Genomic DNA, 27162 nt, shown 5'->3' with positions numbered 1-27162 from the left:
GGAGAACAACCGGAGAGGACATTTTTAATGTCGTTAACGCATTTTTCTCTGAAAATGGTATCAGCTGGAAATCCTGCAGCAGCGTGTGTACAGATGCGGCCGCATCAATGATGGGCAGTGCGAAAGGGCTCATTGCGCGGATTAAAAAGGAAAATCCCGACATTAGTGGACTCACTGTGTGATTCACAGGGAAGCGTTAGCGTCTAAGAAAATGAGCCTCGTGTTGCATGATGTTTTGAACGACAGCATCAAAGTGATCAACTTCATCAAGTCAAGGCCACTTAATACATGTTTGTTCCGCCGCCTCTGTGAAAACATGGGAGCTGAACACACGCAACTCCTCCTGCATACAGAAGTGCGCTGGCTCTCTCGAGGGAAGATACTCAACAGGCTGTTGGAGTTACGAGCTGAAGTGCACACCTTTCTGACAGAGCATGGATCCTCCCATGCCACCTTCTGCGAGAGCACGGATTGGCTTGCAAAGCATTACTATCTGGCAGACATATTCAGCAAACTGAACGAACTGAATGTGTCTCTGTAGGGCAAAGACACCAAAATCCTGAACCTGTATGACAAGGTGGGTGGTTTCCTGAAGAAAGCAGAGCTGTGGAAAAGGGCATGTGGTCAGGAGAATTTCACCTGCTTTCCTCAGGTGGATGCTTTTCTCTCCAATAAAGATGTGGAGACAGCTCCAGTGAAGTTAGTCATAGTGGGACATTTGGCTAACTTGATAAAGGGCTTTCATTGCTACTTTGCTGACATGGAGGAGAAATCTGCACAGCTGAATTAGGTGAGAAACCCATTTCTCTTGTTTGAAGCAAAGAGAAGCAAGCTTCCTGTCACTCACCAGGAAAAACTGATGGAAGTGGCATCTAACCAGATGAAGTTTGGCGCATCCACTCTCACACAGTTTTGGGTGTGTGTGAGGCAGGAGCACCCTGAGCTGGGACAGAAAGCTTTGGACCAGTTGCTGCCCTTTGCCTCCACATATTTATGTGAGACCTCCTTCTCTGCAATGACTGTGATCAAAACAAAGCAGAGAAACAGACTGAGCCTGGAGAAGAACTTGATCACAGTAGTTGCCTCCCTACCACCAAGGATGACAAAGATCCTCAGTGAGGTACAAGCCCATGTTTCTCACTAGAATGTAGTATGAGTGCAAAAGACTCATTCTGTCACGAAACGGATGGAGCAGGGCGACCAAGTGGAGCTTGGACCAGGGTTTATTGACACTAACAGACTCGGTAAACTGACGTAACTTACTAACGAAGTCAACCACAGAAACTGAACAGAGACGTGAGACAAAAGACATCATGATCATACAATGATCCGACAGGGAGTGACACACAGACAGGACTTAAATACAAGACGGGTAACGAGAGGCAGGTGACTGTGGTCACAGTACATTGATTGTGAGTTGACACAGGAAGGGAGGGGCGAGTACACAGATGGACAGAAACCATGACAACTTATATATAATAAAACAACCAGGGACGGGTCGTGACACATTCAAACTTCAAGACTGTCCAATGCTTGTCAAATCAAAATCAAATGTTAAATGCAACATTTCAATTTTAAGAGAAAAAAAGTTTCATTTTTTTGTATCCCAAAAGAGGTAAAATTTATTATTTTTTATGAGCACATTTTTATTTATTAAGTTATCAATTTATTTTGTTAACAAGATATTTATTTATAATTAAGTTAATTTATTTTGGTATACACATTTTAGTTATGTATATTTTTATTTTCATCCATCCATCCATCCATCCATCCATCCATCCATCCATCCATCCATCTTCTTCCACTTATCCGGGGTCGGCTCGCGGGGGCAGCAGCTTTAGGAGGGACTCCCAGACTACCCTCTCCCCAGCCACTTCATCCAGCTCATCCCGGGGGATCCCAAGGCGTTCCCAGGCCAGCTGAGAGACATAGTCTCTCCAGTGCGTCTTGGGTCGTCCCCGGGGTCTCCTACCGGTGGGACATGCCCGGGAACACCTCCCCAGGGAGAGGTCCAGGAGGCATCCTGATAAGATGCCCGAGCCACCTCATCTGGCTCCTCTCAACGTGGAGGAACAGCTGCTCTACTCCGAGTCCCTCTCGGATGACCGAGCTTCTCAACGTATCTCTAAGGCAGAGCCTGGACATCCTGCGGAGAAAACTCATATCGGCCGCATGTATCCGGGATCTCGTTCTTTCGGTCACGACCCATAGCTCGTGACCATAGGTGAGGGTAGGAGCGTAAATCGACCGGTAAATTGAGAGCTTTGCCTTTTGGCTCAGCTCTCTCTTTACCACGACTGACCCGTACAGAGTTCGCATTACTGTCAACGCTGCACTGATCCGCCTGTCAATCTCGCGCTCCATCCTCCCCTCACTCGTGAACAAAACCCCAAGATACTTGAACTCCTCCACTTGGGGGAGGATCTCATCCCCGATCCGGAGAGGGCATTCCACCCTTTTCCGACCGAGGACCATGGACTCGGATTTGGAGGTGCTGACCCTCATCCCGACTGCTTCACACTCGGCTGCGAACCGCTCCAGTGAGAGCTGGAGATCACGGCCTGAAGAAGCCAACAGCACCACGTCGTCTGCAAAAAGCAGAGACGCGATGCTGAGGTCCCCAAACCGGACCCCCTCAACGCCTCGGCTGTGCCGAGAAATTCTGTCCGTAAAAATTATGAACAGAATCGGTGACAAAGGGCAGCCTTGGCGGAGTCCAACCCTCACTGGGAATGAATCCGACTTCTTGCTGGAAATGCGGACCAAACTCTGGCATCGGTGATACAGGGACCGAACCGCCCTTATCAGTTGGCTCGGCACCCCGTACTCTCAAAGCACCCTCCACAGAACCTCCCGAGGGACACGGTCGAACGCCTTCTCCAAGTCCACAAAACACATGTGGACTGGTTGGGCGAACTCCCATGCACCCTCGAGGATCCTGCCAATGGTGTAGAGCTGGTCCACTGTTCCACAGCCAGGACGAAAGCCACACTGCTCCTCCTGAATCCGGGGTTCAACCTCCTCTCCAGCACCCCTGAATAGACGTTACTAGGGAGGCTGAGGAGTGTGATTCCCCTGTAATTGGAACACACCCTTCGGTTCCCTTTCTTAAAGAGGGGAACCACCACCCCAGTCTGCAAATCCAGAGGCACTCTCCCGGATGTCCACGCAGTGTTGTAGAGGCGTGTCAGCCATGACAGCCCGACAACATCCAGAGCCTTTAAGAACTACGGGCGGATCTCATCTAGCCCCGGTGCCTTGCCACCGAGAAGTTTTTTAACTACCTCAGTGACTTCGGCCCCAGCGATTGGAGAGTCCACCTTAGAGTCTCCAGGCCCTGCTTCCACAATGGAAGGCGTGTACGTGGAATTAAGGAGGTCTTCGAAGTATTCTCCCCACCGACTCACGATGTCCCGAGTCTGCGCGCACACCGGTCCCTTCCACAGCTGCTCTACTTAGCCATCATCCGTCTCCCACGTCCAGTCCTCGCCAGTGCGAATCCCAGCCGACAGCTCCTTCACCTGGCTTGCCATCCGGCTAACCGCCCCCCCCCCCCCCCGACGAGCACAGCCTCGCCCGATTGCCACTTCAGCTCCCCAGCGTTCCCCTCTCCCTACACAATAAAGACTGCTTCACTTGCATTTGGCTGTACTGTCCGATCTCCCATAGTACAAGCTCACCAACACTATGCAGCCAGCAAGTGATCAGACGGCATTGTGTCGACTGGAGCGGACTGAGACCGTCGGTAGCCTGTCGGCGGACGTCCGAACCCTGATTGAAGTGGGCCAGCAGCGGCAGCAGGAGATGGCTCAGGTACTCGGCGCCCTCCGTACCATGTCCAGAAGCCAGCCGCCCAGCCACCTCCCGCCGGCTGTTGTCGCCTCCTCCTCCACGTCCAGCTCGTGTTCCGTTGCCAAGGCCCAGAGAGCCGTGGATGTTCCGGAGCCACGCCTTGGTAACATAGAGAGATTCAATGGAGATCCCAAACATGTCAGGGCGTTTGTGACCAACTGCCGCATCACGTTCAGTCTCCAACCTGTCACATTCGCGACCGAGCCAGCGAAGCACGATTGTGGGGAATGGCTGAGTACCAGCGCAGGGCTCCTGCTTGTGACTCTTTCGAAGCCTTCGCGAGCGAACTCCTATGGCTGTTCGATCTGGGCTCGGCCACCGAGGACGCCGGCGAGGAGCTGGCCACCTTGAGGCAGGAGAGACGATCGGTGGCCGAATACGCTCTGGCTGGTAGCAGTCAGTGGAACACACCGGCCCTGGTGAGCACCTTCATCCACGGGCTCGCCGAGTACATGAAGGACGCGTTGGCATCCCACGAGCGTCCTCCAACCCTAAAGGGTGCAATGGATTTGGCGGCCCGCGTGGTCCTGCGGATCCGGACCCGGCGACACGAGCGGGAGCGAGGAGCGCCACGAAGCCCTCGCAGCCACCCTCGTCCGTCCGTTCAGCTTCCGTCGATCGCCCCGCCCACCGAGCCGAGCGGATTGAGGCGAGCCCGCCCGTTGAAAGGCCAGAGCTCGCGCGGCGTCAGGGGAATCTGCGTGAGCTCGACTGACATCTGCTCTCCCAGTTCCCGTCCGAGTTCCAACTCTTTCGCGCTACAAGCACGCGTCCAGCTTGCGGCGGGCGACCGCAACGTGGCAGCTGTGGTGGATTCCGGTGCGGAGGAGAATATCATTGACGCCGGTTTAGCCCATGAGTGGAAGATCAAGCCCCTGCCCCTGAGCCCACCAATCCCCGCTCATGCCATTGACGGTCGGCTGATTGGCGAAGTGACTTCCATCACGGAACCGATCCGGCTGCTTCTCTCTGGCAATCACCATGAGACAATTCAGTTCTTTCTCCTGTCTCTCCCAGAGCGGCGGCTCATCTTGGGGCTTCCCTGGCTGCGGCTGCACAACCCGGTGCTGGACTCGGGGGTGGGGGGCATTCGGCAATGGAGCGAGCGATGCCATCTCTCATGCCTAAGAGCAGCTGCCGACACGTTCAAAAGGCCCATTCCCGGCCCTAGCTCGGATGTTTCCAAAGTCCCAGCACAATACCATGAACTCAAAGACGTTTTCAACAAAGCCAAGGCGACCTCGCCTCCCCCACACCGGTCGTACGATTGCGCAATCGACCTGCTACCTGGCACCTCACCTCCCAAAGGCCGCGTGTACTCCCTCTCTGCTCCTGAGCATGAGGCGATGGAGGAGTACATTCAGGACTCTCTGGCTGCCGGTATCATTCGGCCATCCTCATCACCCGCAGGAGCAGGGCTTTTTTTTGTGGGGAAGAAGGACAGGACGCTCCGCCCGTGCATTGATTACCGGGGAATCAACGCGATCACCGTGAAGAACCGCTATCCCCTTCCTCTCCTCTCCTCCGCCTTCGAAAGCCTGCAAGGTGCCACCATATTCACAAAGCTGGACTTTCGCAAAGCTTATCACCTGGTATGCACGCATCCGAGAGGGAGACGAATGGAAGACGGCCTTCAACACTCCTAGCGGGCACTATGAATACCTGGGGGTTCCGTTTGGGCTCACCAATGCCCCCGCAGTCTTCCAGGCTCTGATCAACGATGTCCTGTGAGACATGTTAAACAGGTTTGTGTTCGTTTACCTGGATGACATTCTCATCTTCTCCTCCTCCCTCTCAGAACACATCAAACATGTCCGGGCAGTGCTGCACCGTCTCCTTGAGAATTCCCTGTATGTTAAGACGGAGAAGTGCGTCTTCCACGCGTCTTCTGTCAAGTTTCTTGGCTACGTGGTGCGAGAGGGATCCATTGAGATGGACCCTGAGGAGGTGAGGGCAGTCACGTCTTGGCCAGTTCCCAAGACACGCAAGCGGCTACAACAATTCTTGGGATTTGCGAACTTCTACCGCCGCTTCGTGCGCAACTACAGCACCGTCGCAGCACCCCTCACCGCTCTTACCAGCCCCGCCTCCCCATACAAATGGACCGACACGGCAGAACGCGCCTTTACGGAATTAAAGAGGAGGTTCACGTCCGCTCCCATTCTCCGAGTGCCTGATCCCGAGAGGCAGTTTGTGGTCAAGGTGGACACCTCCAACGTGGGAGTCGGGGTAGTATTGTCCCAGCGTAGCCACGAGGATGGCCGCCTCCACCCATGCGCCTTCTTTTCTCGCCGCTTGTCATCCGCAGAGCGAAATTATGACATTGGCAATCGGGAACTCCTGGTGGTCAAGCTGGCTCTAGAGGAGAGGAGGCATTGGCTGGGGAGCGCCGCCACGCCGTTCATCGTCTGGACGGACCACCGGAACCTGGAATACTTAAGATCGGCCAAGAGATTGAACCCCACGCAAGCTCGGTGGGCCGTTTTTTTTTGACCGGTTTGACTTCTCGCTCTCTTAGAGGCCGGCCTCCCGCAACGCGAAGGCGGACGCCTTGTCGCGCAGGTTCCCTGGCGGGGAGGAGGTGGAGGGTCCAATTCCCACTATCCTTCCGAGCTCTGTTAGGGTAGCGGCCCTGTCGTGGGAGATTGAGCGTCAGGTGGAGGCCGCGGCGCGCGATCAACCTGGCCCCAGCAACTGCCCGGTGGGTCACTTGTTTGTCCCCGAGGACTGGCGGTCATCCGTCCTTCAATGGGCACATGACTCCCGCCTCGACTGCCATCCTGGGACTGCCCGCACTAGGTTCATGGTGGCTCAGCGGTTCTGGTGGCCCACCTGGAGGGAGGACACGCGTGATTACGTCCGGGCCTGCCCTACCTGTAACTGCTGCAAGTCATCTAATCAGCCCCCGGCCGGGTTGCTCCAGCCCCTGCCCGTTCCCCGGCGACCCTGGTCTCATCTTTCGGTTGACTTCATCACGGGGCTTCTGTCCTCGGAGGGGAACACTGTGGTTCTCACGGTCATGGACCGGTTCAGTAAAATGGCCGATTTTATTCCCCTGCCCAAACTCCCGTCGGCAAAGCAAACGGCGTCAATCCTGCTGCGGGAGGTTATTTGGCACCACGGTATCCCTCAGAACATTGTGTTGGACCGTGGCCCGCAATTCTCTTCCGCCTTCTGGGCGGAGTTCTGCCGGCTCCTTGGCGCCACGGCCAGCCTCTCCTCAGGGTTCCATCCGCAGTCGAATGGGCAAGCCGAACGTCTGAACCAGGAGCTGTGTAAGGCTCTCCGGTGCATGGCTGCTGGAGATCAGTGTGGGTGGGCCAAACAGCTTCCCTGGGTGGAGTATGCCCACAATGCCCTTCCCAGCTCGGCCACAGGTCTGTCACCCTATCATTGTGTTTTTGGTTATCAACCGCCCTTGTTTACCCACCAGGAGCAGAGCGCGACGTGCCCATCGGCCCTCCGTTGTGTGTGCCGCTGTCATCGGGCCTGGGCGAGGGCTCGGGTCTTTCTCCTCCGCTCTGTGTCCGGCTATGCTCGCTAGGCCAGTAAGCATCGGACGCCAGCTCCGTCGTACAGCGTGGGACAGCGTGTTTGGCTCTCGTCGCAGGATCTGCCACTGCGCACGGAATCCCGCAAGCTGGCGCCCCGCTTTGTCGGCCTCTTCCCCGTAAGCAAGGTGATGAACCCATCTGCTGTTCGTCTGCGCCTTCTTAGCTCCATGAAGGTCCATCCCATGTTCCACGTGTCTCGGGTGAGACCCGTGTTTGAGAGGCCTTTGGCTGCGGCATCTGCTCCTCCGCCGCCCCGGCTCGTCGAGGGAGAGGCGGCTAACACCGTGCGGTCCTTGCTCCGGTCGCGGCGTCGTGGCCGCGGGCTCCAGTACCTCGTCAATTGGGAGGGGTATGATGATTCGCACCACTCCTGGGTGCCGAGTCGCTAGATCCTTGACCCCTCGCTCATCGCACAGTTCCACCACCTCCATCCGAACCAGCCGGGCCCCCAGCGGGGGCGTCCGTGTCGGACGGAGATGCCCTGCGGGGAGGGTCCGTCGCGGCACCGTGCCCTGGCCTCGCCGCCTCCTGCGTCCGCGTCTGCTGCTTTGGCGTCGGATCCCGACTCGGATGCTTTGACGGAGTATCCCGTTCACAAACGAGTCAGTGAGTGAACTGGATTTCCCGTCCATCAACTAAACGGATCAGTGAATAAACGAGTCAGTGAGTAAATGATTTGCCTTTCCCGTTTATCGCAAGAACGGATCAGTGAGTGAACGACTGATTCTTTTGAACGATTCTTTTGAGTGAACTGATTCTAAAGATTCAGTTCACTCAAATAAACTGGAATGCACATCACTAGACCCTAGTGTCCAATAGGTACTTGACCCTGGTGGAACCTTCCAAACCCAGAACCTTTTTTTGTGTCTGAATAAGGAAAGTAAATAGGCTGTAAATGGGATGCACTTGTGTGGTGCTTTCCTAGCTTTAGTACGCAAAGCGCTTCAGACTGCTTCCTATTTCACCTACCAATGTGTCATCAGGAGCAACTGGGGGTTTCAGTGTCTTTGTCAAGGACACTCCAACAACCTCGGGTTTGGCAGATAACCACTTCACTACCAAGCCACACCACCCTCCAAAATACCAGGGGAGATGGGGAAGTTCTTAATTGGTTCCCGCGGTGTGAAAGCTCTGAATGAAGTTTCCCTCAGAGGCCATTATTGTCACACCACGGTGAGGTGGTCTAAGGTTGTCCTGTTTTATTTTGAAAAATCTGAGTCCTCTCAAATGTATATTTGTTCAGATTCAATGCATGGGTAATACTTGAGAATTTTTGATTCACTAATTTTTTTCACTCCGTTGTTAAAAAAGATATTTAACGTGACACTGGCTTCATAAAAGACTTTTGACGCCCACATTGCTCCACTCTCTAGTACAGCAATGGATTTGACGCTGCTTGACATGCCTGCTCACCCAAGCTGTCAGAAACAAAGATGAAAAAGCACTTGTACGTATGTGTTCAGTGGAGCATTTACTTTGAAGTTACAGAAGCAAGTGGCGTGTTGTTTGTGGATAAATCAGGGCATCTTCGGGTGGCTCTACGTATTAAACGTTGAAGAAGAGGGTAGAACGACATAGAAGAAGAGCAATGCAAAGAAGGCTGCGAAGGTCACAGTTTCATAACCTTAACCCATGGCCCGTCTCCATAGAAATGAGGCCAGATTCGACGGCTACTTGTCGAAGGCTGTGTGAATTTTGACACCAGCGGTGTGGTCTTGTTGCGCAGAAATGACGTCACGTCTTTGACGTATTGTGTGTTGAAGGAAGCTGTGTCAACAGGGTCGGATTGTTCTGTCACGGTCAGGAATGGAGCAAGGCAACCAAATGCAGCTTGGACCAGAGTTTATTGAGGGAAAAGGGTGTTGGAGGGGAGGCTGAGGGGAACAGACAAACAAGAACCGGCAAACTAACATAACTTGCGGAGGCAGAGTGACAGGGGAGACCGACAGATGAACAGAAACAGGCTAACAGAGAGAGAGAGAGAGAGAGAGAGAGAGAGAGAGAGAGAGAGAGAGAGAGAGAGAGAGAGAGAGAGAGAGAAAGAGAGAGAGAGAGAGAGAGAGAGAGAGAGAGAGAGAGAGAGAGAGAGAGAGAGAGAGAGAGAGAGAGAGAGAGAGAGAGAGACTAACAGAACAGAGAGAATAATCCAACGGGGGAGTGACACGCAGACAGCACTTAAATACATGACAGGTAACAAGAGGCAGGTGACTGTGATTACATAGATTGTGAGTAGACACAGCTTCCAGGGCTGAGAAGGGCCCATCCTTGGAACTTGCCTTGGAGGGTGCAGACTGTGAGTTTGGTTTGTCCACCCTGATTCTTGATTGTGTCCACTGGTTTGCAATTACCCTCACATAGTCTGCGTTTCGCCTGTCTTGTGCCAAAGTGTTTCTTCACAATCACTGAAGCCTTATCAACGTCTCAAACCTCACTCTTCGTCTTTGCCCACAGAGAGAATTTTGTTGCTACCTTTTTATAGTTATACTTTGTTCATTTTTTTCAGTTTTAGGTGTAGAGCCTCCAAACATTTTTAGGTGTGCCTCATTGTTTTTTTTTGTTTGGTTAGTAATCCTCCTAGTTGGAGCGCATTTGGTTAATGTTAAATAGTCTTTGTTTTGCATTCGATAAGAGGTGTTTTTCTTTGTTGAATAAATCTCTGCCTTGATGGCCAATTTAGTCCTCAATTCGCCTTTGCCTAACAGTTGTGAGTGAAACCACGTCATTGTGTCACGACTTGTCCCCGTTCAGTCCATTGTGTGTACATTTTATCATAATTTCTGTCTGTGTGCTCGCCCCTCCCCTTGTGTGTGCCCATGATCAGTGTGATCACCCTCACCTGCCTCTCGTTAGCTGTCTTGTATTTAAGTCCTGTCTGCCCCTCGCTTCCCTGTCGGATCGTTCTTGTGTCTTGGTTCCTGTCTTTGTCAGTTCTGTTTCGGTTAGCCAGTCTGTCGGTCCGTTAAGTTATGTTAGTTTGCCGGTTCTGTTGGTCTTGTTCCCCTCATCCTCCCTTCCAACTACCTTTTCCCTCAATAAACCCTGGCCCAAGCTGCATTTGGTCACCCAGCTCCACTCATTCCGTGACACAGTGTGTATTTGCCTCATTGCCTCATGACATATACACAATTGATGGATAATTTGATTTTAAATCAGATGTCAAAGATAACAGTTGTTCAAGTTACTGTAAAAAGGGGTTGGTAACAAAAACAAAATGTAATATCTGAAGATGTTTACGTTTTCCAAATACAGTGGAGCATCGGTTTTCGAACGTCCCGGTTCTTAAACAAATCGGTATTCGAACAAAAAATTCGAGATTTTTTTGCTTCGGATGTCGGACGAAATTTCGGTTGTCGCATGCCAACTGACTCCGTTCGTTATTACATTCTCGTTACTCTGAGGATTGCATCAACTCTCATCATGCCTCCAGAGGAAGCAAGTGGGAGCAGTAAAGCCATCCTAAAACACAAAGACGCTCCTAAAGCAATGCGACACTGAGCGCCCGGCGCGCTGCGTTTGCGCGATCGGACCAAATGAAGCTCCCTGCGCACTGAGGTCCATTTAAATTTTGGAAAGTACATTAGGACTTTAAAAATGTTTTCTAAATTTTAGCGACCGCTTTGTCACAATAATGTGACCAGCGCGGTGCAGCTGCACGGTCGGCGGCGCGCAACGGTTGCACGTTCAGCGGTGCGCTGCAGTTGCGCGATCGGACAAAATTAAGCTCCCTGCGCACTGATGTCCACTTAAATTTTGGAAAGTACAGCAGGACTCTAAAAATATTTTCTAAATTTCAGCAACGGCTCTGTCACAATAATGCGACCTGCGCGGTGCAGTTGCGCGGTCGGCGACGCGCTACGGTTGCGCGTTCGGCGGTGCGCTGCAGTTGCGCGATTAGACAAAAATGCGCAAATGAAAAAATGCTTTAAAAAGGCTGGTTTTTTGGCTTGGAACAGATCATTTCTTTTCCCATTATTTGTAATGGGAAAATATGATTCAGAATTCGAACGATTCACTTCTCGAACAGCCTTCTGGAACAGATTCTGTTCGAAAACCGAGGCTCCACTGTATTACATTTTGGTAGATTTTAGCAAGAATTATGGAAGACATGTGGGCCTCATAAAATGATGACTGACTCATTTTATGTGGCCCACATGTGGCTTCCATGATCAATCAGTCATTTGCCATTTGTTAGCAGCCAGGTCACTCATCGCTTTTGTCACTATATTGCATAGATCCACTTGTTCGTCAATTGTCAATTCATCAATTTTGCATTTACAGTAAACATCACTATGTAGTCTACTCCTGCATTCCACTAAGAAATGTGGCTTAAGTTTGGACTCTTTCATATACAGTATTCACCAAAGATACTGTAACAAAACTCATTCACTGCCACTGACAGCTATATGACCTACGTCAAAGAAGCATGTTAACTGAGAAAGATAGCTGTGCAAATATATGTGGAATGCTATTTTTAACTATTTCTAATGTGTTCGTTGTAGTAAACGTTTTGGTTACCATGACCGCTGTGGTAATGCAAATCAGAAATAAGCCAGGGGAACCTTTTGTTTATGAAACAGAAACAAAAAAATTCTAGGCAATGTAGATGGAAATAGATTTGCAGTATATTGCACCTCATCTTCAGCATGTTGGTAATACTGTATCTCAGGGGATTTTTTTTGGAGCGGTAGAGGTCGATGGGCTATGTGGCCTATCTTTCCCCAGGAATAATGCTATTACAGAGCACCGCAAGGTGCAAACCTACAACCTCCCCCTCACCCCATGCTGTGCACCCATTAAGGCAGAGTTAATTAAACCACAACTCATTGTCTCAGCAGGAGAGGAAAGGTGAATGAGGGAAGGACTTGGGAGGCGGAGGTACTATTGCTCATTTAACAACCATTTTCACTATATAGCACCCAGCTGGCAGTCACCCTTCGATGCACATGCTTCACTCTTGTCCTGTGCTGCTTCCACTCAGTGCTCGGAGCAGCGCTTATTTCAAATTTGATATGTGATAGAAGACAAAGAAAGTGGGTCTCCTGTATGTGTGTGTGTGTGCGTGTGTGCGTGCGTGCGTGCGTGCGTGCGTGTGTGTGTTGTGTATAGATATGTGAGTGTAACAGTATAGTGTGAGGGGAGCGGGCAGCTCTGTCCATCTGCCCGCCATTCGCACAAGGTCATCAAGTGAGTGGGTGATATCACAGACGAATCAACAATTGAGCCTTTCTTGCAACCTTGCCAGTCATCAAATATCCAACCCCATCCTGCTGAGATTCCATTACTATACGAGCACTCACAGTTTCTGTAGCATATTAAACTGATTAATAGAACAATGCTCCAGGGAGAGAGCAGCCTGTCAATCGGAGCTAAAAACACAAAAGCAGAAAATTAAAAAGGTCCATGGGTGAACTGAAGGGGGCGGGGGTCTTGGGGGATTAGAACCACTTTTAGCAGAAAGAGAGGAAAAGGGATGGAAAAGAGGTTGTAAATATTTTTTAATCATAAAGAACACAACCACATGGACACACAGACAACCAAAAAGGCCACAAAGAAATGAAGGAAATTACATTTGAAATAATATTGAGCCCAAGTGCTTTGTGTGATATCTATCAAGTATAATTTCAAATTGTGGTCTTCCTCCCTAAGGACACTAGTTTTCATTTCATAGAGACTAGTTTGTTTATCAGCCAAGTCACTCTGTTGATTTGATGTAAACTTTAAGACCAAACCTGGGCATTTCTGTTGTAACTCAAGATGTCTTTGATGTTTCTCCGGGGAGAAATATCTGAGCAAAGCTCTATGAAGCTGTGGAAGCAGGTGATGTTCACCCTCATTCGGGCAGACTCCAGAGGAAAATTCAATCTGGTCCTCTGCTTGCAGAGATATTGGGAGATTGAGTGAGGAGCACAGATAGAAGTGTACGTTTTTTACAGTCATATATACTAGCTATCTGGAAAATAATGCTTGGATACAAGACCTGCATCCTAGCAGTGTAATAGTAATGCAAACTCAGCAGGTCCATGACATTACACTGGAAAATGTACCACAATACACATACACAACAAATCCTCTATTATTATTTTTCTTTTGACAACCAACCTAAGGGGAGTATCTGATACCAATGTACAATTAAAAAAAAAAGCTGCATTCTGTGAAGGTATCAGAATTTTACCAGTTGCCCAAATAAAGGCATCGACAATGAAATTGTAGAGATGTAGAGGTCACAGAAAAACATTCACGGGCCATTATTTTACTGAATTGTTTTGATATCAGTTCCATGGCTGTAATAATTAAAATATGCTGTTTCCAACACAGTTTTGCAGAGAAATTACTATACCTTTTCGTTTGAACCACAAAATTATTTGAAAAACACACTCATAGGTTCCAAAATGTACAACAGGAAGAATCTGTTCATTGTGAGTAACTTATTAACATACACGTGCATCTGAACCTTGATTTTACGTGCTTTGATTCCAAGCGATTTTCTGTCTAAAGCGGTTTGCTCATGGACCCCAAATTTTTTTTGTCGTAAATAAATTTTCAAGTAGTATTTCAAATGGATGATATAAGGTCCGTACGACGCTAATGACGGGCTACCCAGATAGCAAATAAACGTTGATATAGTGTCAGGCTTTTTTGTCGAATCAATGCTGAAATCTGACCTTGAAAAGGCATCACTTTCGCTCGCCATGTTCAACATTGAAACAAACGGTCGTTTTAACATTGATCTGTACATGGAAACATCATCAGATCAACCAAAAATCTCAACATTGAAACAACGTTGAATTTTCAACTCTTTATCAACATTGAACAGGTATAGATTCAACCAGATTTCAATCTAAAAATTCATTACATTTACATTGAAAAACCATGGTTTACTTCGGTTTATGGCCTCTAAAAGGCATGTGTGATGGCAACAGAGCATTCATTTATTGATTTGTTCTCAGAACCAAATAATGCAAACTTTTCACTCAGTTTGGTCTGGTTTCATTCATTGAAACTCCAACTGTAAAAGTGAAAAAGTAAATCTCTTTGTGCAATGTACTCATAGACGGGTAGGTAGGTAGGTAGGTAGGTAGGTAGGTAGGTAGGTAGGTAGGTAGGTAGGTAGGTAGGTAGGTAGGTAGGTAGGTAGGTTGGTTGGTTGGTTGGTTGGTTGGTTGGTTGGTAGGTAGGTAGGTAGGTAGGTAGGTAGGTAGGTAGGTAGGTAGGTAGGTAGGTAGGTAGGTAGGTATAGGTAGGTAGGTAGGTAGGTAGGTAGGTAGGTAGGTAGGTAGGTAGGTAGGTAGGTAGGTAGGTTGGTTGGTAGGTAGGTAGGTAGGTATTGATCCCCAAGGGATTAGTTATATTGATCCCCAGGGGATTAGTTAGCAATTCTGTTCTTGTTTTAGGATTGGTGCGAAGCTATTCTGAGGCCTAGCCCGCCCTTTTTTTGCACCTGCGCAGAACTAGGGCCAAGTACATTGAGACTTGTCACGCGCCTCCTCTCCTAGCACCTTGGTCAGCGCCCCGCTTCTGTTTACATCAGTCACAGCACCGACCCCAAGAGCCATCAGTGCTCATTACCTGACACCTTTCCCTTGTCACGAATCACCACACCTGCACCTGCTTAAACCCCACACGCCAGTCATTGTCTTTTCGTCCTAGTATGCCACCCGTTCGCTCCTTGTGCCTTGTGCCTTGTGCCTTGTTCTCCTGTGCTTGCTTCCAGTTGCCGACTATGTTTCAGCCCAAACTGACAGACCACATCTGAACGTCACCTGCCCCGATTGACTGCCCGTCCCTGGCAACGTTCGAATGCCGCCTGCCCCGTCAACTGCCCGTCTTCGACAACATCTTTGTCTTGTCCTCCTGCGTCCACTCTCCACGTCCCATCCCCTGAAAGTCAATAAACAAAGTGTGACGCACTTGGTCGTTCCGCCTGGTCTGTCACAAGACTATTATTATTGATCTCATATGTTAGTATTAATGGTTGATTATGTCATATTGAATTGAATTCCTTTATTGTCATTGTTAACGCAGTGTTAACTGTGAAAATCAGTTTGGCAGCTCCTCATAGCAGGTCATGCACATACATTCAAAGTCAAAGTCAAAGTCAAACGTATATAAAACAATATAAAATACGGATAAAATGCAATCTTGGGTCCGTCTTTGCAAGGAATGAGCAGGGGTGGGGTGGTGATTTTAACAGCCTGATGAACAAAGCTGTTGCTCAATCTTGAAGTTCTCAATTTTAAAAAGCGGCCTCAAAAAAAGTATTTTGTTCAGTCGGCTCTGAAGACAGCACGGCCTGCTAGCTGGATAGCCACCTGGGGATGCAATGGTCCAGCCAGGACTCCGCGACAACCAGACACAGCACTCCAGACCGTGAGATGTGCTCCGGTTGTCCATCGCGTTGGTTATCGACCGGGCGTCAGCAAGACCGACCTGCAAGGGCCATCTTTCAGCTTGGCCGCTAGTCCTCCTCCTCCGCCCCGCTTCCGCCTTCCATTTCCGCGCCACCCGAGCCACTCCAGCAGGGGGACAGCAAAGCTGGCCGCGCTTGGTGGCCGCCGAATCCCCAGGGGAATCGTGTTCCAGAGAATGAAGTTCTTTTGCGGGCAGAAGGTGTTTACTGCGACCGACAACAATTCCGCTCTGCTGCACTGCACACATGTCACAAGCAGGGATGGGATAAGTACTTAAAATGTTACAAGAAAAGTTACAAAAAACAGTTATAAAACTACCAACAGCTGAGGAGCGCCGGGACGCTGCGTCTGTGCGCGCCGCCATCTTGCTCCTTCGTATATTAGTATTAATGTTTGATTTTGTCATATATTGGTATTAATGCTTGAATTTCAACCTTAAACACCCCTGATGAGTTTACGTTGATGCAAGAACTTTTTTGCAACCGTTGATATTGTAGCGTTTCAATGAATCAGGCACGTCGTGGCTCGTAACTGGCTCTTTATTCCACGCTATCAACAGGAGTTCTAACGTCCGCGCTCGGAGACATCAAAGTCAAGTCCCCCTCCCACACGCGCGCTCTCCCCTCTCCTTGCTGCCTTCACGGCCTCCCTAGGCAATCGGACTACTGAACAGTAATTATACACACAAGTCTCTACACTGCTCCCCCCATCTCAAAAACCTTATCCCGAGGTGTCACAAATTCAGCAAGGTGACCTGATGGCCTTCTCTGTCGGCGAGGGCGGTCTGAGGTCGGCTGCCTCAGAACAGCCTGTGTAGAACCAGACAATGAGTCTACACTCTACAGGCACAACGGCCTGTTCGGGGGAGAGAGGGGGAACAGTGAGAGTTGTGCCGCGCCGGGCCTGAGTCCGGGATCCGGTGTGCCACTGCGGACGAGCATCACCTTTATATGGGGCCAGGCGGTCCCTATGAAGAGCCACCTGCCCGCCACTAGGGGGCAGCTTTAGCCTGTATACTACCTCCCCTAGTCTTTCTAGCACCTCACACGAATTTAGGGCACCTGCCTTTTTTCCTTCTTGGACTGTACCCCCACACCAGTCCTCCAGCCATGAAGTCTCTTCCTCTGGCCTGCATGTCGTAGTTCCGTTTCTGTCTAAGGCCAGCTTTCTGCAGTTGATCTCGAGCAAAAGTGTGGGCTGACTCCAACCGGTCCTGGCGGCACGGCCGGAGTATCTAGAGGTCTGCCAAATGCCATTTCTACCGCCGTCCGCAGTTCTCGACCCAGCATGAGCACGGCTGGAGTGCACAAGGTAGAATCCTGCACAGCAGACCTATAAGCCCACAAGACTAGGGTGAGGTGCTTGTCCCAATCTCGTTGGTGCTCCGCTGTGAGGATTGAAAGTTGTTTTGCCAAGGTCCTATTTAAGCGTTCAACAAGTCCATCACTTTGAGGATGAAGAAGTGTAGTGCGTGTTTTTTCCATGCCCATTATCTCACACATTGTTGCAAAACACAGCTGACTCAAAGTTTCTTCCCTGGTCACTGTGAATGACCTCGGTTGCCCCAAACCTTGCGAACATGCTTTCCACCAGAGCATCTGCAACAGTCTCAGCCTCTTGATCGGCAATGGCATATGCTTCCGGCCATTTTGTGAAGTAGTCCATTGCAGCTAGGACAAAACGATTGCCTTTGTCGGTGCAGGGAAATGGGCCCATTATGTCCACAGCAACTCTTTCCATTGGTGCGCCGACTGTCAGTTGTTGTAGACGCGCACGAGACTGTTCCGGGGGTCCATTGTACGCTGTGCAGAGGTCACAGCGGCGGCAAAAGTCCTCAACATCTCTCCTGAGCTGACCCCAATAAAAACTTTGCCAGAGTCGGCGGAGGGTTTTTGAGACGCCAAATTGCCCTGCTCCTGGAGGCCCATGACAGGCTTTCAACACAGCCTCTCTCAGAGCCTTGGGGACAACCACCTGCCACCTCTCTTCCCCAGTAGCGGGTTCTTTCCAAGCTCTCTGGAGTACTCCATCTCTCACCCGGAGCATCTCCATCTTGGCGTATAGTCCTTTCGTGGCAGGCGAGTGCCCAGCGACCTCTTCCCACTTTGGTGTTTGGCCCCGTTCCTCTCACTGCATAATGTGTTGCAGATCCACATCCTCCTCCATTCGGGTGCATCCACAACTTGCATCTCTCTGCAAACATGTTTGCCGAGATCATGCATAGGATCCTGCTCGTCACCACACAGCTCTTTCTCTCTGCCTTGTTTTCGCTCACAGAAGCAAGTGCACAAGGGCGTCGAGACATAGCGTCCGCGTTGATATGGCGAGGCCCGGCCCTGTGCTCCACTCGGAAGATATGGCGCTAGTTCTTCAAGCCAGCGTGCAATCTGTCCTTCAGGTTCCTTAAAAGACATGAGCCACTGGAGTGCAACATGGTCAGTGCGTTCTGTGAAGGATAAACCCGCCAGATAATATCGAAAGTGGCTTATAGCCCTCACGATAGCCAGCAGTTCCCTACGTGTGACACAATAGCGTCGCTCTGCCTTGCTGAAGGTTTTGCTGAAGTATGCCACCACTTCTTCTCCCTTCGCCCCCACTTGACTCAAGACTGCCCCATCCCAACATTGCTGGCGTCTGTGTCCAGGAGGAACGGCAGTTTAGAATCGGGGGGAACAAGGATGGGAGACTCTGTCAATGCTGCTTTCAAGGAGCTGAAGGTCTGTGCGCACTCCACCGTCCACTCGAACTTAGTGTCCTTGCGCTGCAGGTGGAAAAGAGGCGCGGCTATGCACCGTACAAACCACCGGTAATAGGACGCTAATCCTCTTAAATGTATGCAAGTTGCTGGGATCAGGCCAGTCTCGCACGGCCTGCACTTTCTCCTGCCACCCACACCCAAAAGTTCATGCACATTCCCCCCACATGTAAAGTCACCACCCCTCTTCCAAGCATTGGGGTGAGTTCACCAGTCACTGTTTGCAGCTTGACACCAGTAGGTTCAAACTGTGCTCCTGCTTGGAACACATCGGGTCACACTAGCGTTGCAGTAGAGTCGGTGTCAACAAGGGCCATGCAAAGAGCACCTGCCAGTGTGATGGGTATATGGCAAAAATCACCCGCATGTGTCCAGCCCACCACCCTCGCGAACTCTGCGCTGTCGTCTGCTTCTGGTGGAAGTGGAGCCCCGCTTCCCCCTCTGTGCAGTTGGACTCCACCACCAGGAAACAAGCCGATATGGGGCACAGGCGCATGGGTCTGTGGCGTTCACTCTACACAGACCCCAGGCCAATTCCCCTGACCACCAGCCATTTTGGGGCACTGAACGCTAATGTGGCCAGATTGGCCACACACCCAGCACACTTGAGGGCCGCGTCGGGAACGGGTACTGCTGCGAGGTGCCTGCAGTGTGCTTGTGCGGATAAGTTTCGGTCAACTCATCCACTCACAACGGTTTCTCTGGGCTCAGGTTCACCTGTGCAGCAGAACGCACCACATGGCTGCCTTTGACATGCTCACCCCGTGCAGTGTCCCCTATGACCTCTCTTTCCACAGCCAGTTCCAGCGCTTTCTGGAGAGTGCGCGGGTGTGCCAGTTGGGTTTGGATCCGCAGTTCTCTTGGTGTTATGGCACGGATGAACTGGTCCCTGGCCAGCTCACTCTGCACATCAGCTGGCATATGGGCGTATGCACGCCTCGACAATGTTTCAATGTCATTAGCAAGTACACGGAGCGGTTCACCAGCTTGTCTATGCCTGTTCGACAACTTCGAGCGCAGGACATTGGGCTGGCTGCACCGCCCAAAACGCCGTCGCAGGGCACCAACCAAAGCCCTATAGTCGTCCCTCTCAGCTGGGCTAAGCAGTAACAAGCAGGACAGGGCCTCCTCTGTGAGACACATGGCCAACTGTAGCGCTTTATTCTTCTCTAACCAGCCAGAAGCCCGTGCCAAGAGTTCAAATTGGGCATGGAAAGCCTCCCAGTCCGCCTTACCGGAGTATCTCGGTGTCTTGATATGATGACGGTCACCATGGAGGCTGCCACTGTCCTTCGTCCCTCTCATTGTTTAACGAGCCAAGCCCGGCATCGGACACCAGCTTCCTGGCGGTCTTCCTCAAGAGCTCCACGTGCTCCGACACTTTGGGATCCAACTTACGACCCCACGCGCCATCGTAACTGCCGTCCACCACTTCCTCCTTTACCCGCGGCCGACCACCGCCACAGTCCTTACGCGATGCCATACCGACGCTTTAGTTAAATCCCACTTCTGACACCAATGTAGCGTTTCAATGAATGTGGCATGTCGTGGCTCGTAACTGGCTCTTTATTCCACGCCATCAACAGGAGCTCTAACATCAGCGCTCGGAGACATCAAAGTCAAGTCCCCCTCCCACACGCGCGCGCTCCCCTCCCCTTGCTGCTTTCACGGCCTCCCTAGGCAATCGGACTACCGAACAGTAATTATACACACAAGTCGCTTCAATATTTCATGGTTGATTCAACATTGAATGCTTTCAGCCTCAACCAAAAATAACCTTCCAAACCAGAAATAAACGTTTATTCAACATACTTTTGCTATCTGGGTAGTGATTTGCTGAATTTCCGTTGCCAATTTAAAGGCTTTTGATAATAAGTCGGGATGTTTGATCTTTATAACTGCTTTTTATGGATAGCTAGGATTGTCTTTGATTCGGAAAGGGGGCAGTTCGCGGAAGCACCTCATCCACACAGTCACTCACAAGTCAAAGAGTGTAGCCGGACACAGTAGTAGAATAAGTGGGTGCTTTATTCTCTCTTCCATCCAATTCACATAGCATCAAAATTACTCACTCAATTCGCCTGATATTGTCATCTGCGTATTGCTTCTGTTTGACTTCAATGCGGGAGAGGATTCACGGTGACGGACGGCAAACGAACCCCTTCGGCTGTACAACAACGTGCCAGACCTAAATTAATGCAACAAAGGACCCCTTCAGCTGCCTAAATATACACCTTTCTAAAAAAAAAAAAAAAGACTTTCTATACAACGCGCTTTTGGGGTTAATGCGATTCCCAAATTCTGTACCCTAAAGCTGTGTTTCCCAACCACTGTGCCCTAACCCTAACCCTACTTGTCCCCCTCCAAGCACAACAGCAGTCTTTTCTTGTCCTTCGCCAAAGGTCAAAGGTGCTTCAGAGCCAGGCACCATTTTGTGGTTGTTCACGGCTGCAGGCGAAGTCTCGGATTGGGTTTCAGGGACCCTGACACTGAGAATGACAGGCTGGGACGTCAAACTTGTAAGACTATCTCCAAATGTAGCTGCTTCCATCAATTTGCTGGTAACATTTGTTTACCAAACTTCAAATTCTTCTAATAACAGTGGTCTCGTTTTTATATTGTAAATCCTGCAACTCATCCTATTCTTTAACATATACAGCGGTTGTTGACAAAGTACACATATAAACATCATAATTTCATGGCAGTCCAGATGCGACACAGCAGATCATCCTGCAAAGGTCAAATTGATCTTTTAAATTGAAGGCATTCAGTGTTTTTGTTTTTGTTGAAACAAGCTCTACAAAAAAAAAATGTTTGTTTTGTTTTGAAAATGTTTTGAATATGAATCAAATCCATCTGTTGTATAAAGCTGACTGACCTGCCCCACTATCCCCCCTCTTGAGCCATGTGACGCAGACCATGGGTCAATATTGCTGCCCATTTGCATAGGTTCTTTGGTAGGGTAGGTCATTTATAGATGCCATTCTCTAATCTTGCCCGTCTTTTCGTCCATAATTGAATTTCACTCTATGGACTTTGTCGCCGCACATCTTTAAAAATGTTTCAGTGATCTAATCTGCTTCTTGTGTATATAAAATTTGAAGTGTCTTTTGCGCTGCAGCTTTGTGGAATCTGTCTGCAAGCTTGTTACCTCTTGACACCTTATCAGTCTCGTGTGTGTGTGTACTGCACACGTGCATATAGCTACTTTTCGTGGCAATTGGACTGTTTTGACAACTAGCTTAGCAAGTAAATGGATGGCCTCCCCGAATGGGGAGCGACTCAGCTAGCAAATGATTAGACATTTTCACTTTCTTGTAGTTTCTTTCGTTACTTTTCAATCGTTTTCTCATTGTTTATCACAAGAATCTTAGAAATTTGAATACAAATCAAAATGTATGTTTTATTTTACTCAATTGTATGATTTAGAGCAGTGTTTCCCAACCACTGTGCCGCGGCACACTGGTGTGCCGGGAGAGACGTTCAGCTGTGCCGTGGGATTGTCCAATATTAATTACGGAGCGCATTGTAAACAGGATCGCCAAACCACTGGTCAGTTCGCGCAAGGCCTGGTCAGCCACTTGCTAATCGTGCATGTGTGGAGAATCGGAGAATCTTGAGATTTCATATTGTGTCGATTTGATTGTATTGCATCGGCACATATTCAGTTTATGTGTGTGTTGCTGTGTGCTTTTGCTAACAGTGACAGACACTATGACGGTTGTGGTGCGTTTCAAAGTCAAAGTCAAAGTCTCCTTTATTGTCAATTCCTCCGCATGTCAAGACACACAAAGAGATCGAAATTACGTTTCTCACTATCCCAGGGTGACAAGACAGAGTTCACAACGCACATACAAGTAAACAACACAGGAAAAATAAAACAAGAAGATGAACATATAAGAGTGATAGCACGCTAGTCGCTCCCGATGCACAGCAGAGTCCGGAAAGATGACAGTCAACCAGGCCACTGTGAACACGAGCACACAGCAGGCACGCACTGTCCGGTTCGTGGATCCTATCAGGCGAACGCAACCCATCTTGTCGTCCCGCGAACGAACGTACGCCAGGAGAATGGAAGGCACGGCTGGGCGAGCTGGGTTGGCCGCAAGCCTGGCCCGACGTCTTCGCGCTGGCCCCTCTTCCGCTGCCTCGCAGACCCGCTGCCGACGCATCCCAACAATGCTCCAGGACGGAGCAGTCCGAGCTCACGACGCAGTCCAATATATAAAAAACGCAGTTTGTGGTCCAATGGAAATCAGAGCATGCAGTTCAACCGGAGAACCTTGATTGGTTATTTTTCACATACGTAATATAAGCAGTCAAGTCGAGACTGGATTGGTTATTTTTCACATACGTAAAATAAGCAGTCAAGTCGAGATTCCTCGACTGTGATAGCCACTCAGCTGCTGTCAGAACAGCAGAGCGTCTTTAAAAGTGACTTTGTTCTTATTGTTGCAATATTTATAGCCCTAGTCTAAAGCAGTAAACAAAATCACGTTGATTCTTTTATTTTAATCACAATCACTTTAAATAGTTTATTTCTTACACCGTCTAAAACCTTTTTAAAAAACTGTCACTTTTATTTAAAAAAAAGGAATACAATTTAAAGAATATTTAGTATTTATTTCTATTAAATTATTCGACTCTCCATACATATATAGGAATAGGACTGTACGTGTTTCCTTGTAATATAACTGATTTTAATATAGGAGCTTAACAGATTTTTGTTGGCGGTGTGCCGCGAGATTTTTTCCAATGAAAAGGTGTGCCGTGATTGAAAAAAGGTTGGGAAACACTGCCCTAAAGTCTGCTCAAAATCAAGATTTAGGTGTAGTTTGAAGTAGATTTTACCGACATCATCCATAATCTAAAATGTAGAACACAGAAACACACATTAAAGAGGCAGATATAAAATCGACTGATTAAATGAATCCCACATTTTTTAACTGTCAGCTGTGGTAACAATACTGTATAGTTTAATAGGGGGAATACTGAAGCTGATACTATAACATGCACATGATCAACTGCAGAAAAATAGTCACGCTGATCATCAGGAAAAAAAAAAACATTGTCCAACAAAGTGAAAATAGAGTTGATACCAGCCAACCAAAGATGACAGGCATTCTCTGTAGTATTTCCTTTCTGAAATGAAGAATGGTAAATCGTCTTTAATAGTCATCATCTTGATGGTTCATTACGTTAAACTATCACTTCAAGAAATCCACTAATTCAATAGCTCTCCGATGGCCTCAGGCTATTAGCTCAGCGAGGGAGTGTATGAGTGTACATGTATTAGATGAGGAGAGATGTGTGTGCTCAATGTAAAATTACCAAGTTAATTGTTCTGGAGGACAAGACACTGGACAGCAATTGGATGCTAGTTTGGTTTAAGCATTTATTTCCTGTACATTAAGCACACATTTCTGCATCAGCAGTCCCACGGGTTGTACAGGACTGTCTCAAAAAATTAGAATATTGTGATAAAGTTCTTTATTTTCTGTAATGCAGTTAAAAAAACAAAAATGTCATACATTCTGGATTCAAAGTCAAAGTCTGCTTTGTTGTCAATTTCTTCTCGTCAAGACATACAAAGAGATCGAAATTGCGTTTCCTCCTATCCCACGGTGGAGACAAGACACAAGTCACTTAGTCCATTCAGACGAGCCCATAGACCATAGCACGATTCAACCACAACACAGCAGAGGATCCACCTGGCATGTGGAGCCCCGTTGCTACTAGGATGGCAGAGACACCGATATTTCCCATTGCCTAGTCAGAGTTGGGATCTTATGGATTCCATTCTTCACCAACATTGAGACGCCCCGCCCTAAACGACGAGGCCCTTGTAGTCAGACTTCTCCCCACTCCGAAAATGGGGTACAGCACTCTCTGTAATGTCCAGTGATTGAGGTGAAACTTCGCTGGGCCTTCCAGCAATATTCAGTGCAGTGAGGGTAGTCAGCAAGACTTGGAATGGCCCCTCTCACCATGGCTGGCCCAGTTTGTCCTTTTTGATGACTTTATGTGGTCCCAGTCCCCTGGTTTGGAGCAGTTGGTGACTTGTAGGGAAGAAAGATCAGGCGGCAGTAAATTTGCATTTGACACATCTTTCAGTTTGAGTGCTCTGATCATGCTATTTGCCAAGGACTGTTCTTCGTCTGTTCTTTGCAACTCTTGTAGTCAATTTTATTGCCCTTTTGAACTGGGCAGCTTGGAGTGTTTGCGGGAAGAGTTTGAGCACTTCCTAATGATTCCTCCTAACCAAAGACCATTTATGACAGGGGCTATCCCATTTATTGCCTCCTGTTTTAAAGGAGATTCTCTGATTTTGGTTGGATTTGTACTGGGGTTATGGACATTAAAAGTCCTACATCAGATGGGCCCTTTGTCCACAGTTTTTCAGGAAGCTCAGCCAATTCCCCCTCCTCCTTTTCATTCAAACAAGTGTTGATTAGCCAGGGAAGCGCATAAGCGCATGCCCTTAACACCTACACCACTTCCTCATAGCTTATTTCGTCACTTTTCAATCATCTTCCGATTGCTTCAAGCAAAAGTTTGAAAAGCTTGAGAAAATTTTAACTTAATGGTATGATGCCAAATGTATTAGAGAATCCATATGTCGTAAAGTGTTGTATTATTACTATCTTTCACTATCTGTCCTACTCCCTCCTTCTGAGGCTTGGCAACGCCCATGCCTCACACTTTGTCAAACTTTTTTTGTGTTCTTTACTACATATGATTCTATCATCATTTCATTTGACTTTCTTTCCAAAACGTTTCTCAATTTCCCAGTTCACACATCTCCTACATGTGTTACTGGTTCTCCAGTTTTTTCTCTAGTTAATTATCAATCTAAAAGCAAACTTTTTTTTTCTTAGCATTTAACTTACTCAAAATCACTCTTTCTTCAAAGTCGCACTACTAATTTTCCATAGTAGTCTCCAACAACTTCAACCATTCAACCTGTATTTTCACTCTTTCTTTCAGGCAATCATTCATCAATGCTCATTTGCATCTCACACACAGTCTCCAAAAAGGAGTCTTTCTATCACATTGGTCCCAATTTATCCAAGCTCTCCACACAACATTCATATACCATTTTCAACTCAAGGTTCCTGATAGAACAATCCACCAATCCAAAAAAAACTCAACACAAAAAAACTGCTGGCAAATTAATCAGAATTTTTCTTTGTTTTTAAATTTAAAGAACTCAATCTCTCAGGTTTAGCTCACATATAGAAGTTTGTATAATCTTAACACAACCAATTATTCCTATTAAATGTAGCATTGCAATGTCTTAAATTCACAATTTTGCTTCTTCCAATTCCTGAAAGCATGTTCTGTCGTTTTTTTTCCAAAATTTCTCATGAGGGCTTGACACTAACATGCACTAGTGTGGATCAGTTTCTGCTCGCAAACAGATTTCTCATTTTTCCTCTCATTTTTATTTTTCAAAATTGTTTCTGTTTTGCGGTGCAAATTGGATAGACCAAAGTCTAGCAAATTTCTTTGCCCTAAAAGTTTAGCCAATTTTCATCATTTTAACACATACGCACACACATGCACAGCTCTCGCGCGTGAAAGGTAGGTCCCAGCACCGATGATTCGTCACAGGCTGATCATTTCTTGCAGTTGATCAAGAGCTAGTCTCTCTCACGCACGCGAGAACAGCACATTCTAATTTTTTATTTATCTTTTAGAAGCAAGTTGTATTTATTTACCACTTGATTTACAAATTTTAACTTCAGTGTACACACAATTTGATCTCTGGTCATTTGTCATTGGGCATACAAACAGCATTGTCATACTTCTTGTATGGACAGGAGCTCTAATAATCTAAAAAAATTCTAATAATCTGACAATGACATGTTTTGCTGTCATATGGGGGAGGCTTCAGGTCCTTTAAATTTGGATACATGATTTGCATAGGAGCGGAAACGCCTTTTGCCCCTTTGCTTGAGCCGCGGCTTGAGCTGCGGCCTTGCACCTGCCCACTGGGGCCTTATTGTGTTCTTGTCTGACAAACACTTGTGACCTCATCAGTTTTCATCTTTCTATGTTTTGTCTCGTGCTTTCAACCACACTCTAGCACATTTCAATTCTCTCCCTTTTCTTTCCTTTCTCAGTTACTTTTCTTCCCAGCGACCCTCTCCTCTAAAATTTCTACCACTTCTTCCACATTTCAACTTTCCTTGTACTCCATACGTTTTCTTCCACTTCAGCATGTATTGCATACAATTAAGAAATCTAATCGCATGTACTTCTCATCTGTCAGGCTGGGAACAAGGTGGAGGACTCGGATGTAGAGTCTTTCTTTTCACGGATTTATTCCAACAGAAGGATGACCGAAAAGACAACTCAAAGCGCCTCTTGCGAGGGAAAAACATTCGGCAAAAGTCCAAACAAAAAGCGTCGCACTCGGGCGAGACAAAAAGGGCTATGGGGAAAAAGGCACTAACAAAAAGCGTCGCTCTGAGGCGAGACAGAAAGGAGGAATCTTACTAGGTAGTCGTACGGCAAGGAATCGCTGGTGATCGGGACGAGGCAAGACACACTGGCACAAGACAAGGGGAAGACACGGACTAAATACACA

At 48.3% G+C, this 27162-nt stretch overlaps 2 long non-coding RNA genes across 2 annotated transcripts in view; both read left to right on the top strand.

Annotated features, from left to right (window-relative positions):
- LOC148394760 (uncharacterized) overlaps positions 1–27162 on the top strand; it is an 88075-nt gene that overhangs the window by 13630 nt on the left and 47283 nt on the right. The gene's annotated exons all lie outside the window — the stretch shown is intronic.
- Positions 9649–15265, top strand: LOC148394763 (uncharacterized). The gene is made up of 3 exons (XR_015859510.1): positions 9649–9699; positions 12242–12281; positions 15136–15265. It is a non-coding gene; the product is annotated as an uncharacterized LOC148394763 (long non-coding RNA).

The sequence above is a fragment of the Syngnathus floridae genome, chromosome 7 (assembly GCF_059516105.1).
Source record: "Syngnathus floridae isolate MCC-2025c chromosome 7, RoL_Sflo_1.0, whole genome shotgun sequence".
In the NCBI taxonomy this organism is placed as follows: domain Eukaryota; kingdom Metazoa; phylum Chordata; class Actinopteri; order Syngnathiformes; family Syngnathidae; genus Syngnathus; species Syngnathus floridae.
This window is presented reverse-complemented; position numbering and strand designations above follow the sequence as displayed.